Source organism: Sinohyriopsis cumingii, unplaced genomic scaffold (genome assembly GCF_028554795.1).
Source record: "Sinohyriopsis cumingii isolate HCF-2022 unplaced genomic scaffold, ASM2855479v2 utg001869l, whole genome shotgun sequence".
Taxonomy (NCBI): domain Eukaryota; kingdom Metazoa; phylum Mollusca; class Bivalvia; order Unionida; family Unionidae; genus Sinohyriopsis; species Sinohyriopsis cumingii.
The window spans coordinates 1,032,020-1,050,246 of NW_028316075.1; the positions used below are offsets into that span (position 1 = coordinate 1,032,020).

The 18,227-nt window shown below is 39.8% G+C and overlaps 1 protein-coding gene across 2 annotated transcripts in view; it reads left to right on the forward strand.

The window, feature by feature from the left end:
• The first annotated feature begins 320 nt into the window (after positions 1 to 320).
• The window catches only part of LOC149771435 (uncharacterized), a 46,050-nt gene continuing 28,143 nt past the window's right edge, over positions 321 to 18,227 (forward strand). Inside the window, exon 1 of one of the 2 annotated variants that reach the window (XM_089948467.1) lies at positions 321 to 400. The gene's annotated coding sequence lies outside the window, so the exon portion shown is untranslated. Of the gene's footprint in view, positions 401 to 2,266; positions 2,354 to 18,227 lie in introns of those variants that run through there. The other variant, XM_089948469.1, reaches the window with a different exon arrangement.

Genomic DNA, 18,227 nt, shown 5'->3' on the forward strand with positions numbered 1-18,227 from the left:
ATCCACAATCTATCTTGTCTTTTCACTCATGATATTGTACTGTGGTACGAAGGTACCGATTAGGTTTATTTTGTTAAAACTGACAGTGCCATGGGAAGCTAGAACTGAGGAGGCACATGAGAGGAAATTGGCTTAGTGTCAGCCACATATCCATGCCTGCCAGCAAAATGGACGGAAGGCCTGGAATCTACCGGTAGAAACAGGATGCCATGGGGTTGTTACACAGAGCTTTTGATGTGTCATGGGAGTCATCGTGATCACGAGATAGACGCAGAAGTTAGTCACCAAGCTTGGCAAACAGCCCGAGGAAGCCTCAGTTTTGATTTGGCGGAAGAGAGAGAGAGAGGAACAATGGGAAAGCTAATCGGTTCCGGGCTGTGTTCATATTTACATTGGAACGGTTTGTAGAACCGTCAACTCAATGGTTTACAGTAGATTTGATTTAGATTGTTTTAAAATTAGAATATAATATTCTTAGCCCCTGTCGGATAATTAATTTACATTGAGTCCATGACTAGCTTACCGTCTTTAAGAGGATTTATACAGAATGATGCCTATACCTGGTACAATACATGTGCGAATTATTTACTTAATACTCAAAAGCAAAGGTTATATACATATATAGTATTACTGTAATCCTATCTGGACTGCTAGGTATGAAATGAATTTAAATTTTTGAACAGCTGGTATGAGCATGAGTATCAGTTCTATGAACGGAGAGTCACGCATTTTCACTACTATCACTGGCCGCATTTTCACTACTATCACTGGCAATGCCACGAGTTCTTTGATGCAAGGAGGCAGCATACCCGTAATGTAATTAACATCTCTCGTGCAGTTGGTATATTTTGCATCACGGAAGATCTCACCAGATGAATAACTGTTAAAGTTTATATTTTTTCTGACCATAGGTCTTAAACTATGTAACAAACAAAGCGAAACTAAACGTTTACTTAAATCAGAAGTCATTTTATTTATCTCATTTTCAAAGTGAAACGTTAAGAAACACTTACAGTATTATGAATTAATCCAAAAGATTCTCAAACGTCCTATCACAAGTCCAAAAGTACAAAATGTTCTGAATGAATTCCAATAGTCTTGAATGTCATTTTGTACCACAATAATGTATGCGGAATGTCTTAGAATGAGTTCTCAATACATAATTTCTCTCGAATTATATCCGAAATCAACTGCAGAGTCTGAACATGGATTCTCAGTGACTGATATATATATATATATATATATATATATATATATATATATATATATATACACACACACACACACACACACACACTTTAAATATGACGCAATGTTCTGGAAAACTAATCATTCAATAGAAAATTCAACTTACTCGTAAACAAAGGCCATAAACTCAAATTCTAGGAAACATTTTATTTCCATCTTACAATCATGAACAAAGGGCAGGGATGCAAAACCACACATCCACAACCCTCGATCATGGACATAAGTCAAGCACACGATATAAATTAACCATAAACAACACTATTCGATATTCGGCTGAAAGCGTTTGAATTAATTGATGTTGGAAGTAGTGACATGCTTCATTATGGTCTTGGCATCGCAGTGACAGCACTGTACAACGGGAAGGGACGGAGTTTTGGGACTGAATTATACGGATTTGCAACAAAGAATGTTACTTACGTTCTTTTGCAAGTCAAACAAATAATATATTCTTCATGGGGTACATAAATCTGATATTAACCTCATCAAAGGTCGCAAATGATTTATATAACCGAGTTTGGGTATCATATTCTGTATTCAAAGCCATACATGTTTGCAGTGCCATAAGCACTGAAAATATTATGCCCCCCCCCACCACCACCACCACCAAAGGTTAAACTAAAAAAAAGAAACTATTAAAAGCTAAAAAGGTGGGAAAATACCAGTGTTGCCATCATTCCAAATCAAAATACTCGTACATGAAGATCGAAATGGTCATATATAATTGATGCAGTTTGATCACCAACGATTAATTTTAATTTTTGTCTTGTGCTCTTGTTGGGATGGAGACGTACACACGTGCTAAGGGTGATTAACAGGTAATCTGGTACTGCATGCATAGCAATATAGTGCTTTTCAGTCTGCCGTGCCCACAAAAACTTAACCGTATATGGCTGCTCCACGGTCGCCTCGAGATATGAAACTATGATTTATGTGCAAAAATATTATAATTAGATTATATTACTTATGGCAAATGTATAACTTACAGACAGTAAAAACGTTTCATCGTCTTCTATGCCGTTTGCATACTGTAGAGACTTATAGCTTATGACAGTGGCGGATCCAGAAATTAGCATCTTATAGGAGGAAGGGAGGGTATAAACAGAAGGTGAGTAGTCTGAGGGACTGAACTCTGGTGCTTGTTAAGCGTTTCCAGGACGAAATTTTAACCATCTGACAGTTGTTGTTTCGCGCTCAGTTTCTTTTTGGGCATTTTGCTTTTCTTGGGGGGGGGGATGTACACGCCAATAGGAAGGTTTCTGGTATATGTTATGTCCATCTAGGTTGCACATATAAATTTCAAAAGTCTTGATAGAAGAATTCTTAGTGTGATTACATTCATAGGTTCTGTTTCGAGATAGCAATATATTTAATCGGTAGGCCTTAAGTATGTCAAATGTCATTTTAGTCGGATATACATGTTTGTTCAGGATTTTACGGCCTTTCTAAAATGTCCAGCCTGTTCATTAATCGGAGTTTGATAATGTTCTAACGATGACTAGAACATAAAATAGATCACCATACTAAAGATGACTATAGCATTGAAATAGGTCACTGTATTAATGATGACTAGAACATAAAAATAGGGCCCTTTCTTCTCCTCTTGACAGGAATAAAATGACCATATTAAAGCTACAACCCACAACTCAAATGAGACTAGCAGACATGTGTCATATGCTGTCTCAGTGTTCAGCAATTGCAAGAATATTCTTGCCCTACTTAGACTAAGTGACATTTTGTCCTTTGCCATTTATGTTTTCTTTAATAAATTTGATGTGTTTCTTTCGTAACCAGACAATGAGTCTTCTAGCGTTTTCGAAAGCTAAAGATTGTATAGAGAACTAATAGACTGACACGCTGCCTAATGCTTGTGGAGAGAATGAATACACCGACAGGCTGCCTAATGCTTGTAGAGAGAACGAATACAATGACAAACTGCCTAATGCTTGTAGAGAGAATGAATACAGTGAGAGGCTGCCTGTTGCCTGTATAGATAACTAATAGACTGACAGGCTGCATAATGCTTCTAGAGAGACTGAATACACTGACAGGCTGCCAAATGCATGTTGAGAGAATGAATACACTGACAGGCTGTCTAATGCGTGTAGAGACAATGAATACACTGACAGGCTCTATAATGCTTGTAGAGAGAATGAATACACTAAAACGCATCCTATTGTCAGATGAGAGCTCTAACACAATGACAGGCTGCCTAATCCAAAATCCAGTACTGTCGAGAAATGTATATATGATGTTCAAGAGAGGAAACATAATCATAAACAACTGGCACAATGTTTTGATGATCAAAACTTCCAAAGAAAACAAAATCGGGCTCTAAAAAGTATGTCATGATTCGAGTGCACCCCTTGCACTGAAACTTTCGACTCGTATATAGAAAAGCGTCATCTTGACAGCATTCTATTGTAAGAAGCGAAATAACTCTTGAGTGAATTTGGTATCTAGTATCATGACATATTTTCGATTGGTCAACATGGCAATACAAAATAGTTGTATCAAATTATAGAAAACTATCTGAAAACTGCTCCTGAAATTACATTGCTGCTGTAAATCATAATTTGCTGTATTAAAAAAGAAGTATAAAATAGAATAAATATTTTTTTATATTATGTTATGGAGATCTATATTAAATTTATGTACAAATGTAATGCCGCAGTCAGCGACCTAGTATAAAACATCATAAAAAATCAAATACACAAGTGAGTTCAAAAAGGTCCATATTTTTGGATATCTATATTAAAACAAAGCATAAGAATATTATCCACTTGACCACTTATGTCGGTGTGCTAAAAACTTTCATTCTTCTCACCAAAATATAGCAAGCAATATGCCATATGCATCACTACTTCTAAGACCGTTCCACTGGTGACATTCGACATTCACAACAGTATGTTTATGTACGATTCCTCTGAAGTCTTTTTGCTCCTGTGGAGTTAAATTACTTTTAAGAATGCATGTTGACATGTTACGCAATTGTTTATGTGTGTCTGTATTGAAATGGGAATAATATTTATAAAAACAGGGGTGCAAACCATGACAACTACAGAAAGAGCAAGACAATACACTATGGTCACCATTTTGTTCCCATATTTAGTAAGTTAATCCAAAATATGCTACTTTGTCATGTTGTAAACAGTTCTCACATTGAGGTACAAACCACATTTATCTTTTGTTTAAAAATATACAAAAAGAAACAGAAAAGTATAATAGATAGGGGCACGGGCCAGTTTTTATGTACAAATTTAATGCCGCAATCAACGACCTAGTATTAAAAAAAAATATAAAAAAATCAAATACACAAGTGAGGTATATAAAAAAAGGTCCATATTTTTAGATACCTATATTAAAACAAAGCATAAGAATATTATCCACTTGACCAGAGAAGTCAATGGCAGTTCACAGCAGAAGAAGGTTTTGCACCCCAACCCAAAATTTCAACCTGCAATTTTCATGTCCGAAGGTCATTTTTGACACCATGTGATGTTCACAGTGGAAACACAAACCCAGTTACTATATGACAAATGTGAAAAATAGTGTGTACTAAACAGGCTGATGCAACTAACAATAGTTGTCATCCAAGCAGTTTTTGAGATATGCTGCTTGCCCCAAACCCATGTGTTACTGCTATGGGAGGCTAGCTCTTCTTCCTAGCCGACTATTTCACTACCAACATACTGCGGAGTAACTATGGAAGGTGTACATGCCTGACATCAATTTCAAGAGCAACAAAAGCACGAAACACCTAGTTCACAAATATATCCATATCTTTAAATAGTAAACAATAATAGCTGAAAAAGTCACATCAAAGCCTTAAGTTAAGAAATTTGACAGGGGCCAATTTACGAAACAGTACCTGCCACCTAAAGTCGTCGACTGAGTTAGTTGCATGTTGTCCCACAAATAACTGGCTCACTTGCGCGTACTATTACGGCGCACTAAATCAATAATCGACGCGTGTTTAACATCACCTCCTGCGCTTTGATACCTTCAATGTGCTATAGGTTATCGAATCTGTAATGCACTATAGGTTATCGATTGAAGTTTGAAATATATGTTTCAATAATGATAGGATAAGGTGAATGTACAGTATGTATCTTTGTGCAATGCGTGTTAAGAAAACATAACCAAGAATTTTCGAAAATAACTACGTTTAATAAGGTCACAACAGGACTAACATGTTATACAATCCCTTTGCCTGGAGAATTTAGTTTTGAGTTTCGCTTTTGGTGGACATGGGGTGGATTATACAGCGGCGGTGCTAAGGGATGGAGGGGCCACAGGCAGGAGCTGTTTTTTTTATGGAGCTGAATTTTCATCGTATTTCATTTTCAACTTAGTGTAACGGGAGCAATTCCTGACAAAACTTAAATCTAAGGACGGTGAATGGTGGGTGGGAGCAAATGAAGTGTGTACCCCAAACCCTTGCGTCGCCACTAGGGTTATCTCTTATTTGCTATTTTTGATTATTGTGTACTCCAGCTCAGAGCTTTACTGTCCTGTAACTTGAGTGTATTGGTATGTTAGTGTAATGTTTTATTAAAAATAACAAAGGGGCTGCAGACTAAGACCGTTTTTGATTGTGTGTTTTAAATCTGAGGTCCAAACAATGAAACGAAATAGCCGAGGTCGGTGTGAAAAGATTTGGAAGAATGAATGACTAGGGAAAATTGAATTTGCTCATGGAATGATAATAATAATAACAGCAAAGTATTAATTTAAATTTCTATTTTATTAATTAAATATTCTGAAGGTGGCTAGATATGTTAGTGGTAAAATTCTTTAGTTAACAAATAATGAAATTAAATGAAAATGTATTCATTTATTAAATATACTATCTCCAAAATGCAGAATCTCAACAAATCTAATTGTATTGACATTTTAGAAAATGTGTAATCATATGCATTTGACCTCACATGACAATACTAAGAGTGGTAGCGAATTCAGTAATGATAATGATGATGGTGGTGGTGGTGGTGAAATGGAAAAGAGAGATGAAAAATTAATGGTCTTTATGAAATTTATGAGCTGGCAAACGTTTTCAAAAAAATGATGCTGGGAGACTAAATAGTGTCTGGGAGACTAAATAGTGTTTTGTTATAGTTTCTTGCAGGATAAGACATGCATAAGCAACCTACTTACTTCTAGCAATGTAACACAAGCATTGATTTGGTTAATTAAATTACTTTATTTAAAGTAATACCACATATTTCTCTATTATTTGTTCTGCTTGCAAATAATACAACTTTTTTTTAATTGTTTCTTTTCGTAAATACATATCTGCACATTCTTTCCTCCCTTTTCAAATAAATAGTTTTTCAACGTCACTGGTTATTTTTTCTTTCAATGATATATTCAGTTTTGTGCATGATTTTACTTCTGTCGTTTGATTGAAGTCAACTGTTGTTCGAATTCTATGGTCTTAATGTAAGTAACACAAAAAAAACGAAAACCAACAAGTTGTGTGTGTGTGTGTTATTTGGATTTTTAACGTAGCTTCAACAATTGTTTAGTCATATCGCTACGATGTCTGCAGTGTGGCAGATTATAGTAATTTCTAGCACTGGGGCATTATGCCGCAGGCACGTAGCAAATATTTAAGCTACTTACACTGTACGTAAAGTGTACCAGCTTTGATTATAGTGATATAACAAAATATGCCAGGCAAAAGATAAATGCACAGAAGCTCGAATCACATGACCAAAGAAATCATAACAAATTTAAGTAGTCATCGTTTGTTTGACTGAGCAACTTATTATTTTACCAATTAGGTCAGTACTTCGAAAGGGCTACATAAATTGTGTTAGTTTTTATTCCTCGTTGATTTACAATATCTACAATATCGGATTTGATACGGCTATTGTACCGAAAGACACATTCAACAGACCGTAACTCAAGAGCCGGGAGTAAAACTAGCAAGTGTCTACGAACTGTTGATATGGTAAACTGATGTGGTGCGGACAGGACTGTGTGCAAGAACTGTAATATTTTATGATTAGATAAGATTAGATCAAGAACCACAATCAATACCAATACAGACTGTAATGGCTGATATATCAGAGACGGAAGCTATAAGAATTATTAGCAGGGAAATGTATGGAGGCGAGCGAGTCTTTTAAAGCCTCTCTTTTTGCATTTGTTGCCAGTGCTCAGTTGGTAGTAGTATAGTGGGATACTTTAGGGACAAAGAAAATCCCAGTCAAAAAGGTCGTGGGAACGTTTAGGGACAAGGAGAATTTAACATGGGGAATTTAACATGGGTGGGACTATAGAGGGACAAAAAAAGTATTGGCACTGTAAAGGGACAATAGGAATGGAATAGGGGAGGTGATGTCACGGTACTGACGATTAGCAACAATGTAGCAAGGGGCTGACCTCAATCAGAGCAAAGGGGGGGGGGGGGACTAGAACGCTTGGCGGGAACGGGACTGGCATGACAGAGACATAGATACCACAGCAGACAAAATACAAACAACTATACGACCGACTAAAAAAAATTTAGTAAGAAAGCAAATCTTTTTGAGTCATATCTACAACATACAACATATATAACACAAACAGCTATGCAACTAACTAAAAACGTTTTAGGCAAGAAAGCAAATCTTTTCGAGGCATATGAGTGGCCCTGAAAGAGCCTTTGGATTCTTCAATTTTCTCCAGTTTTTCAACCATTTCGTCACTTTTTCAATCATTCCTTTCTTCATCTTGTTTTCCGTCTCTGGCATCCAGTCAGGATGGCCCACCGATCTAAATTTCTCCTGCACCTTCATCCAGTTTTGATTTAGTCTGTCAATGTTCTCTTTTTTCTTTCTGTTTTTTTTTTTTTGTCTTTTCTTTCTTTAGACCACCTGCCTTTTATCTTCTTCACTTTTTCTTCCATCACTTCTTTCATTAGTTCTTCTGCTTTCTGTCGCTGGTCCAGACCCCACTTCACAAAGTACCACTCTGTCCAATGCATTATATCTTCTAAAAAAAAAACATTTTTTTCATCAAATTATCTAGTGCCTCATTCAAGGTGCCCACGAGGCCGAATGAAGCCTCGTAACTTTTCTACTTCCTCTTCGATCATGCCTTGTACCAGATCCCTGGTTACTTTCAGGCTGATCGCTTTACTTGTCACAAAGTCTTTGGTAACTTGATACCTCCATTCATGTTGTAGCCTTTCCACCAAATAGGCGGCATCCACCCTCCAGTACCAACTGTCCTTCAACTTGTTAGATAACTCTATTGTCATCCTCTTTTATTCTGTGTAGAATGGCGCGAATGACGAACGCTTTGATTTTATATTTGTCAAGCACGGACGTGAAGGAAAACAGCCCTTACACTCACTTCACATATTATCTACTATCCACACACGGGAAGGAGTCGGCAGTTAACAGAGAAGGAGCAACACTCATTATTATTTAACTAGCGACGGATGTTATTCCAGCCCACGCCTCGAATGCACTAAGGGGTCTAGGCCTCTTAGTAGCAACAGGATGGAGCCTCAGAGCGCAAGATAAACATACTACGTTGCTGCTGATACGGAAAAGCAACAACTTAGAAAGAAAAAAGTATACAACCCAGGAGAGGTAGAGGTGGAAATGTGCTGCAGCAGAGGAAGCGTAACACGCAGACCCAGCCAGCTAGCAGCCAAGATAAACCCCGCAGTCGCGTGGGCCATTCACATCAACTCCAGGAGTCAGGCCTACAACTCAGGCCTACAACTCAGACTGCCCAGGACTCGCTGGACCACGTTCCAACCCAGAAACCCAAGGAGAAAGAGACATTTGTCACCATCGTCTCAAACTCTCCTAAAAGTACAACCCCACCACCACCACCACCACTTCCACCATCAACGAATAGGACAAAACCAAAAACACGTACACCTATTCACACTACCAGATACCAAAAGGTAATACCAGATCAGGTTTTAGAAGACATTAAACTGATCCTGCAATCAACACAACAACCGAGTATCACCTTGCTAGATAAAACATTTCACATTGCCACCGGTGAAGGGTTAGCAGATGATACAGTAGAAGCACACGAGGACAGCGGCCCGGACATTAAAAGGCTGAATGCACGGGGACTTCAAATGGCACCTGCAGACCTCAGGTTAACTAATGATTTTATTAAATCAACTGCTTTCATAGCCTGGAGGTCACTAAAGTGCAAAAAACCTACATCACAGCAATGGCATGCCGGGAGACGCATCCTACGGAAACGATTCAGCACTGCATACTCAAATACCTGATGTCAACTCTGCTAGATGCCGCAGAATTCCTTGGCGAATTCCATGGGTACGAGGCATTCCCACCAAGAAAGCGGAAAGAAACTCGGACGGCGGATGAAATTTGCGAGGAAGAGGACAGCCTTCCCGCCTGGGGAAAAATAACAGCCCATTTTAGGGTTTCCAAATTGCCTCTTATTTTAGGGAACCATTTTGGCTTGGTTTCCCAATTCGATAAAACCACAATGCTGATATGATCTTTTCGATCGCCTGCATCAAAATTAAAACTTTTACCTAATAGTGACTCAACTCTTTATATGTGGCTAAGACATTTAGCAAATTAAAATTGTTAGGGCAATTATTATGTACACTATGTACTAGTATTGGAATTGTTAGGAGATAGGAAAATTACAAGACTTGTTTGGATTTGACTCAATTGCACAGGTGGCTTACAAATTATTGGTTAATTTAGGGTCCATAAAAAAATAGCTAGACTAAAATTTTATCAAGTACGGGCTGGTGTTCAGTGGCGTTCTTGCGGACAGCCTTCTTGCCGGACCGATTTCCTTCCTTGCCAATACCGGACATTAGTACACAAGAGTGGAGATGTGAAACGATTTTCACCCGCTAACAAATAGGTATCCCGATGTGACGTCATGGTCGCCGACCAATCGCGACTGGTATTACATACTGCATTGGTTGACACCCCACTGATTGGTAAACTAGAATTTCTTTAGAAATTTGAGTGTGTTGGTCCAGTCATACTCATGTAAGCCTTCCATTCCGACCGTTAGGGTCCAACTTGGACTCACAGCTGAGGCTAATTAACAGTGCACTTTGTGCACATAAATGCCTGGGGGATGATGCTCTAATTCCTTCCCCCATGATAAATTATCATGCTGCTGTGCAGCCATAAACCCGTGATACATGTACGAAAACCACACTAATCCAACCAACTAACTAACTAACACGGGAAGGAGAATAAACAAAATCTTACTCTATTATCCACAAAACACATAAATACACCGTTTGAGGGATAGTGAAGACTTGTTCTTGTTTCCTTCGTCTATTATACACCCTTGGATGTTGTGGTCGCTGAAGCTTCCACTCTTGTATTTGCCTCTCCAATTCCACATCCCAATTTTCTATCTGGGGAACCACGGATCTTTGTGGTGGTAGTGGCTGTGGTGCTTGTCGCAGGGGCGGTGTCCTCATCATAGGCTAGACTTCACTGGTCTGTCTCATGATGAGGCGAGGTAAGATAGGTCTCTTTTTTTCCTTCGCTTCTTTCTTATTCTACTCCTCCTCTTATTTTTCAACTCGGGCACTTTATTCTATGGCCTTCATGGCCAGCTCATTCAGCAGGCATACGAATCAACAAAGGGTTTGCCAGACAGACGAGCGCTCCCTTTATATTTGCCAAACACGGACGTGAAGGAAAACATCCGAAAACACGGAACGCGCGGACCTAAAAGAAACACTCACTTTTTTACTTACAAACAGCAATTACAATCACAAACCCACAACTATTTTGACAAGCTACGGAAACGATGTGCTTATAGACACACTTCCAAGAAAGTTAAAGAAACGAAGTGCTTATAGACACACTTCTATTTTTTGTTAATTTACTAACATACCATTGGCAATTGAATTAGTATCTCTTTTCTAGAGCATTGGGGTAGCCCTAAAAGGGCTGTTATTTTATGGACAGGTAGTTATGATAATCTTTTATTGTCTAAGATTGCGTCCCCGTCTGGCGACAGGCTTTCCCACATGATAGGGTTTGCTTCTTTGGAAAGAGAAGGAGAACTCTTTGGTATTTACACGGTAGTCGACAAAATCTCTGTCTGGTTCCTGCTGCTGTTGCTGCTGCTGCTCTCTCTGCTTAAGAAGTCTGTACGTCTCCGTCCTGTCTTCTTTCTCTTTCTTGATTTCCTCTCTGAAGAGCTCTTATATCAGGTATTCAGTCACTTTCAACATTCTGGCATTCTCTATCTCTGCAGGCTTCCGTATCAGGTTTTGCCTCACACGATGCAAATTCACGTAAGCTTCGTTCAAGCTTGGCTAGTCTTGAATACATCTTCATTGGAGGATGAGTCAACAATGGATGGTCAGACTGAAGACTGACTCGCATTATATGGTTCAAGCGCAGACGCGATAGAAAACATCCATACACTGTTTAGAGTCGGAACTCTAGAATAGTTTGATTTGAGGGTGAGGGATAGAGAGAAGTCAAAGAGCATGGTTCATCATAAAAATGGAAAACAAACGACAGACACATTTATTTTCAAAACACAACATTTTTATTCAAATAACTAACAACCAACAATTAACAATTTTTTAAATAAACAAACAAATAAACTAACGAACATTCTTTCAAATAACAATCAGCCTTGGACAAGGTGAAGCTAGGCTTCCACTGATGTAAGTCATTTTGCCACTGATTTACACTACGTTTCCTAGCTAAAGAAAAAAGATAACCATAATGGTCACAAAACCATCGATCTACTTTCTCATCATTTCTAGAAGAGTGACGATCAAAATAAGTCATGAAATGTTATAACGAATATCCTAGACTGCGTTGATGAAGAAAATACATACAATATTGTCCACTCACCATGGAATTTGTACCTTGCAATTTCATATTATTGAATCGTGTAGCCTGAGCATTTCTTCTCATAAAGTCAATGATATCGTCTTCCAAAGGGGGCAATCCATACGAATCAAAATACTCCACACAGCCATCACGGGGAAAGTAGACGGCTACCCACTGGGTTCCTGGGAGATGACTGTCGTCCGTATTGATGACATAAGCTTGATGGTCTTCAGGTTTGCGATGAGGAAGTTCATCTTCACCATACACGACAGGATTCCAAGAAGCAGTGTACGAACTGTGGGTCAAAATGTAATAAAGTTCCCAGGTATCCACTTTTGTGTTGTTTCGTTGTTTTTTCTTGTTGTTTTTTCTTCACAGGTAATGATAAGTCATCAATTCAATCCTGACTTTTTGTTTCAGAATGTCTGAAAAGTAACCGTTTCTTCGTTTTGTCGCTGCACTCTGAGTCAAGAGAGTTTCGATGTCACGGATCTCTGGAGTCATCAATGGAGGAGATGAATGACCACGCTAGTCTTTATACCACTGATGCAACACGGATTCTTCCGAGATGAGACTCCAAGCTTCGTCCAGATACTCGTGCAATTTTTCTTCTTGACTCAGTATCAGAAATTTGTCGTGTTGAAGTTGACTAGAATGATCGTTTTGACATCCATAGCAATCTTTCTTGATCAGTTCCGTAATTTTTTATGCCAGGTGTTTGGCAAAACATGACACTGAATGTTGTTCTTGTTCTGGCCATCTGGACTTCATCACAATAACCTCGTCGTCTTTATCTTGGGGTTTTCTTCCACGCTATCCTTCCATTCCATTTCCATAGATTAGCCACCATTCAAAGAGGGCTTACAGTCTTCCATTGCTCCTAATAGTCTAGAATGACTAACTCAAACTGTTTGATTTCTATGGTATTATCGAACTGGGCATACAAGATGACGTTCACTGTCACTTTATACTGACGTTCCACAAGAATTTGGCCGGATTTTATAGGGTGGAAATGTTTCTCGTCGCTGCATTGGTCTGGAATGAAATCAAAAGCCCACAAAGTGTAGCCTCCTGCATAATCTTCGTATGTAATACCGTAGTTGGTGTTGCTCCCTAACTCTCTGGTGGCTTCGTACAGGGATAAGTACGATCTCAAGTAACTGTCCTTCTTTTTCTCTTCTTCATCACTAACATTACAGTCAGGTTCAAATAGTCAAACATGTGTACATAAGGTTTAGCCATCGCAACTGACTTCGATTTTGGATACACCAAAGTGTTCAAAGTTGAAAGGATATTTTCCGGCAGCTCCGTTGAAGGCTGAATTCTCAATGATGCCAAGGAATAAACGTTTGGGTAACTGTCCTTGGAACAGATGATCTTCGATCATAGATCTGTGACCCTTGGGAATGGTGAACATTTTCACTTCCACTCGGATACTTAGCGGTCGTTCTGCTCTAAGTGTGACTGATATCGTATCCCACTTTAGGTAACACTTCCACACGTCGTACGTAAAGTCGGGCTTCATCGATGACAGCTTTGTATTTGGCAGCTTCATCAGTTATCAAATGGAAAGCGGTACTGCTGCGATTCAGTCTCAGGCGGACATCCACCCCGTTCAGGAAATACTTCTCTTGCAACCACATGTCCAAATGCAAACGATCAATCAGTTCTAAACTACCATCTTTAATCAGTTTCTTTCGACAGGCGGCAAATCCAGTATTTTGACCATCTATATCGTTGAATTGGCCTGCTTTGTCAGGTTTCCATACCACACAAGCATCCAGATGGGTGTTCTTGGCTTCTATTCCGTACGTCAAGAGATTTTCTAGGTACGCTCGGTAAGGGTAAGTATCCATGCTGCTGCTGACAAGTTTGTTAATGAAGTACAAATCCACTTCGCTGAACAAGAAATGCATGAAATTGTTGACGGGAGCTACTTTATCATCTTCCTCTGGATTATTATTGTCCGCCACTTCTAACATTCTGACTTTCAGGTACAAGTAACTGCATTAAGATCGATGTAATCTTCGGGCTGTCCTTTGATTTCAAACTCGATGGGAGCTGAGGACGTCAAAGAGAAGATGGGATGAAATTCGTCCCATTGGGATTCTTGCATCGTCATCATAGTGGGTGGCATGGCAAACAAATCCAGTTCCGACTTGAAACATGCACAAGACTCTCGGTGCATCATTTTTGTCTCTATGATTTAATAATCAAAAACGTCTAAGTCTCGGACGGTTCTTCCTTTCTTAGTATTTCTAGCTTTATGAGTGTGAAGTCCTCTGAAGCGGTGTTTTCTTCGTCGTCTCCTTCTGCCTTGTCCTTGCTGTGGCCTCTGGGAAATATGAATGCTTGACTCGGCAGCGCCCAGGGCATTTATAAGCGTTTCTCGTCAGCCCAAACTGTCTTCTTGGCCCGTTTTCAGCAAGACATTTTTGCATGCTCTCACGAATGCTTATTTAGGGTTTTGTTTGTCGATGATGACATTTTGGAGAAATTCTTTGCCTAGCGTCAACTCGGCATCCTTCAAAGCGTGCAATCCTCGTGTCACCATCGGTTTCAACACGGGGGCCACCGAACGAAAGACTGATTCAGCATATCTCCTAAACCATATTTTCGCTGTCAAGCGACGCCTCGGTACACTGGATACATGACTTACGTTAGAGAATCTTTTTTCCCAAAATGGAGTTTCACCATGACTTTCCCTTTGGTGACTGGAATATTTTGTCCCAGACAGTGTCAAAATACGACTTGCTGACGGGTAAATAGTGAGGATTTACAAATTCGCGGTGAACGTGATAGGTGCTGTCACCTTCCTCGTCAGTGTTCGTGGAAAAATCTACTTTCAAAGTAATGACACGTAGTAACGGTACAGAGGTGTGACCCACCACGTTGTACTCAAATACATCGGAGTACACAAAGATCAAATTCAGTAGTTGGTTCAGTTCTAGCGGGGAACGAAAAAAACTTGGTAAAAGAATCGTTGCCGAAAATTCCTTTTTCCTGATCATATCCATTCTCATCTCCATGTCCCCACCCAAAATGTCAAACAATTCAGGACAAAATAAAATGGACAACACTTTACCCTCCTGAAATTTCATCAGTAGGCGACGAGCCACTTTATGGCACTCGATGGTGACACGTTTGTTTTGTTTGGTCAGAACTTTGTCAAATGCTGCATTGAATTTGTCAGAAATCGCGTCCACCAGATGTTGAACGCTAAAATAATAGCCTTGGTTAATGTTAAGCTCATAGATGTACAGTGTAGGAGTAGTGCTGGGTACTGGTCGATTCTGAGTGAATTTTTGATGTTGTTTAGTGGTAATCATGGCTTGTTGCACTGCTGCGTCGAGAACTTCGACCACATTTTTTAAAATTTATTTTCAAGGACATTTTAGACTTGTGTAGGGTGAATGATTTCCACCAAAGCCACTTCCTAATTGGCTTTATGATCCAATTGGATGGACTGGGATAATTTGGCTGTGTAACAACACAAAGTATTGTTGGGAAACACCACCATAGAACTGTCACTAGGTAGCGTCAAGTAAAATTGGTTACTGTTGTTCATAATTCCAGAGTTCTGCTGTCCGAGGGGTGACTGGAAGTGAGAGGAGTGTCTCCGCCCAAAATGTTGTTCTTGTTGGAATGGTGACTGACATTGGACGCAAGACTCCCGTTGTTCCCGTTCGATTAGTATTTCAGGGAAAGATTGGGAAGAAGGTACCCGATGCAAGTGCTCAATAAAATGGTCCACAATTGTTTGTCTCCTTGCTGCAAACTCAAATTGGCAATGGTTGCATCCATGACACAAGACACCACAAAGAGTTGATAGAAAAAAGCGATTTGAGTTTTAGGCACACCACACCCACAATGATTGTTTTTATAGATCTTGCAGAGAAGAACTCGGTGAAGGAGTGGTCACTGCACTGGTAGCGGTAGCTGAGGATGTGTGAAAGGGCATGATGGTCACTTCTTTTTATAGTCGATGACTTGCGAAGCGTCGATCCAAGAATCAAAACTGGGAGGATATCATTTCCAACGCACTTTGACATCACTGACACGTCGTTTTCCCACTGTACGGGTTCTTCGTTCGAGAATGCTTTCGATGTCGTACACTTCGTCTTCATTTTTTGGTTACGCGTTGTAACTCGGGCATGTAAAACGTTCCTTTTAACACTTTCCGGTTCTCGTCTTCCAATTTATAGACGGCAGGATGACGGCCACGCACTAGTCCAGTGACACGAAACAATTCGGTGGTCCATTTGGTTAAGTAACCTTTGTCGAAAGTGCGTTTCGTTTTGCCAATGCGCACCCAATCTCCTACTACCAACACTCCACTTTTCTTGGGGGCAGCCACCGTCGGGGACGTACCAAACATTCGCTCGAAAACGGTCACTTCGTTGTCGATAGTCACTTCTTGGAGGGCACGTCCGATGATTCGATGGTAAGATTGGTTGTACGCTTGGGCCCAAGTGCAGTAAAACGTCGATGTACTTGAGAGTGTGGTGATGCGTAAAATATTTCCACATGCGTTCTTTCAAGGTGCGTTGAAAACGTTCCGCGATGCTGACTTTGGTTTCGGTATTCTCGATGGTGAATAAATGAATGTCACCTTTCTTTAATTCTGTTTGGAAAGCTTGGTTCAGAAATTCTGTGCCTTTGTCAGTTTGCCATCGAAGAGAGTGTCGACCACTTTGTTTCAACACCAGTTGGAGGGCTCGCACTCATTTAATTTGGAAGTCAATGGCACGAGCCAGGCAAATCTGGAAAAGACGTCGATGACACAAAACAAATATTTGTAGCCACGATTGTAGGTGGCCAAATGAGAGACATCGGCATGCCATTGATGATCGATCCCCTCCACTCGGGTGCGACTTCTTGAAAATTTTCGTCGAATGGGTTTGTGTAGAGTGTGTGTGCTTTGTTCTTGTAACCATCGTTGCACTTGAGGTAAACGGAGACGTTTCAGACGGGTTTTGGCATCACGATACAATTTCTGAACTCCTCCGTAACCTGCAGGATGCGATGGATCGTAGTAAATGCTGGCTAACACCTTCTTGATTTTTAATAAGTCACCCACTCTTCGCTGATGCTACATTGGATGGGGCGAAAGGGTGGTCTGGGAACGGCTTTACATGTCCGATGTGCCAGGCGAGTTGAAGTCGAAGGTAGTAGTGGTGGTGGAGGAGGTAATGAGATGGCTTTGGTCTTCTTTTCCTTTTTCACTTCTGGTTTCCCTTCTTTCTTTTTCACTTCTGTCGAAGGAGGAGTGGACATCATCTTTTTAACCCAAGCCTTCAGTTCTTCTCATTGGGGAGTAGGGGAAGGGATCAACAAGGACGCTGCAATCTTACTAGGAATGGGAGCTGCTGACGGTGTTTGAAAGATTTCTCGTACCTCTTCTTCCTCAGGTATTCGTGGGGCTGTGTCTGTTTTGACCACTGGGAGTGGTGGTGGTGGTGGTGGTGGTGGTGATGTTGATAGACTTTTCATCAAGTGGGTAGAGCTGTTTCGTATAAACCTTTCAGGTGAAAGAGTTGCAGTCGTTGCAAGAGTTGGCCGTGCTTTTGCGATTTTTCTGTTTCGGACAAATCGTTGCGATCCATGAACGACTTAATTCGTGTTGTATCTGGGACATCTCGGTCAAATATAAAGTACACGGTAATAGTCATTTCTATCATCCTTCCTTTACCTTCAGCCTCTTTTAACATGTCGGTGGGGGGGGGGGTATTCTTGCCTATAACAACCTCTTCATTAATAACGCCGAATGTCAGTTTAGGTGTAGTTAACACTTCATCTTACAGAAATGCAAGGTACCACTAAACGCCAAATGACTAAAATTTACTTGCTCTTCATTTGGTCTGTATGCGACAACCAAAACGACACTCCAGTAATAGACTATTCACACATGTCTTCAAATTCTGTAAATAAAAAAATATCAAAGTGGTTGTCTCACGTGGACTACCTGAAATCTCTAAAAACATTTAACTTATCATAAAAAAAAAACTATTTTAAAAAGCCAAATGGCACATCATGAACACGTGCATTGACGTCATATCTAAATCATTTTTTAAACCATGAATTGCAATTTTAAGTTTTTCAAATGCTGATCATATTTTTCCCATGATATTCTCATAGCAACTACCTCATATAATAGTT